Raw genomic sequence first — 2,562 nt, forward strand, 5'->3', positions numbered from 1 at the left:
GCGCCGGCGCGCAGCTGCGCCGCCTGCCGCCTCCGTCGGCCGGCGCGCCTGCCACTGGCCGCCCCCACCAGCCGGCTGTAGCGCGTGCGCCCACGCACCGCACGGCCAACACGCCGGGAGGCCCCCCCTCACCGGCCGGGGACGGTCCCACCCAGCCACCGCCGCGTATCGCTTCACACCCACATGCCATTCACGTTCGTGGGCATGGTGGGTATCGCTGCAACAACCGGTTGGTAGCTCAACCGATCGTCGCCATCACTGATTCACCCCTAGCGAGAACAACCGCACCACAACGGTTTACCAGTTGTTCATTTGCGTAACGTCACCAGCAAACGTAGGCGTCCATCGCCATTTGCAAATTCAACGATTGTTGCATGCCTGTGTCAGGTGTCACGACACACTGTCTGCCCACATACACGCAACAACATGTCCACGCTTAGCGAACACGTGGAAGGTGGCCCCCGTACGTATGCGATGTCCATTGCGCGAACGACTGTCAACCGGCCTCTGTCGCATGTCGCAGATGTGGAACGCAGTGCACCGTGCTATCACGGTGTGTGAGAAGAGACGACTACGTCTGACAACACGCGCCACTACATCAACAGACGGCTCATGCTGATCGCCATCCAGGGCATACCACACTGCAATCCAGCTCTTATAGGGAGACGACACGTAGCTGAGTGCACAACATTTGGACCGCATGGTTCGCCGTTGTTGGCGCAGTCGTTGTACGGTCACATGTACCACGATGTATCATTCAGTACATGAGGACCAATGTGCAGTACAGTGTGTGATTTGGACGTACAACATCAGCGGACAGTTGACACAGGCCGTACCACAGCGTAGGCTAAGTGCTTCGCCATGCGAATGCCAATGAACAACTGCAAATGCCAATGAACAACTGCAAAGGGCATTGAGCATGTACGTCCTGCTGCCATCCACATTACAGTGTATAGCTGCAAGGTGTTTAACATGAAGCGATACACTGGGGACCGGGCAGTGCGAGTAGCAAACTATATTGCGGGGGTTGCAGTTAGGCAACACTACACTAATTTAACGCGTCGTATGACAATTACAGAGCAGGTTAAGGCCCAACGTGTGTTGGGTTAAGGCCCAACGTGTGTTGGGTTAAGGCCCAACGTGTGTTGGGTTAAGGCCCAACGTGTGTTGGGTTACGGCCCAACGTGTGTTGGGTTAAGGCCCAACGTGTGTTGGGTTAAGGCCCAACGTGTGTTGGGTTACGTTAAGGGGCAATGTGGGTTACGTTAAGGGGCAATGTGGGTTACGTTAAGGGGCAATGTGGGTTACGTTACGGCGCAATATAGGTTACGTTACGGCGCAATATAGGTTACGTTAAGGGGCAATGTGGGTTACGTTACGGCGCAATATAGGTTACGTTACGGCGCAATATAGGTTACGTTAAGGCGCAATATCGGTTACGTTAAGGCGCAATACAGGTTACGTTAAGGCGCAATACAGGTTACGTTAAGGCGCAATACAGGTTACGTTAAGGCGCAATACAGGTTACGTTAAGGCGCAATACAGGTTACGTTAAGGCGCAATACAGGTTACGTTAAGGCGCAATACAGGTTACGTTAAGGCGCAATACAGGTTACGTTAAGGCGCAATGCAGGTTACGTTAAGGCGCAATGCAGGTTACGTTAAGGCGCAATACAGGTTACGTTAAGGCGCAATGCAGGTTACGTTAAGGCGCAATGCAGGTTACGTTAAGGCGCAATACAGGTTACGTTAAGGCGCAATACAGGTTACGTTAAGGCGCAATACAGGTTACGTTAAGGCGCAATACAGGTTACGTTAAGGCGCAATACAGGTTACGTTAAGGCGCAATACAGGTTACGTTAAGGCGCAATACAGGTTACGTTAAGGCGCAATACAGGTTACGTTAAGGCGCAATACAGGTTACGTTAAGGCGCAATACAGGTTACGTTAAGGCGCAATACAGGTTACGTTAAGGCGCAATACAGGTTACGTTAAGGCGCAATACAGGTTACGTTAAGGCGCAATACAGGTTACGTTAAGGCGCAATACAGGTTACGTTAAGGCGCAATACAGGTTACGTTAAGGCGCAATACAGGTTACGTTAAGGCGCAATACAGGTTACGTTAAGGCGCAATACAGGTTACGTTAAGGCGCAATACAGGTTACGTTAAGGCGCAATACAGGTTACGTTAAGGCGCAATACAGGTTACGTTAAGGCGCAATACAGGTTACGTTAAGGCGCAATACAGGTTACGTTAAGGCGCAATACAGGTTAGGTTAAGGCGCAATACAGGTTAGGTTAAGGTACGACATAGGTTAGGTTAAGGTACGACATAGGTTAGGTTAAGGTACGACATAGGTTAGGTTAAGGTACGACATAGGTTAGGTTAAGGTACGACATAGGTTAGGTTAAGGTACGACATAGGTTAGGTTAAGGTACGACATAGGTTAGGTTAAGGTACGACATAGGTTAGGTTAAGGTACGACATAGGTTAGGTTAAGGTACGACATAGGTTAGGTTAAGGTACGACATAGGTTAGGTTAAGGTACGACATAGGTTAA

This window comes from Schistocerca americana, unplaced genomic scaffold (assembly GCF_021461395.2).
Source record: "Schistocerca americana isolate TAMUIC-IGC-003095 unplaced genomic scaffold, iqSchAmer2.1 HiC_scaffold_796, whole genome shotgun sequence".
Classification (NCBI taxonomy): domain Eukaryota; kingdom Metazoa; phylum Arthropoda; class Insecta; order Orthoptera; family Acrididae; genus Schistocerca; species Schistocerca americana.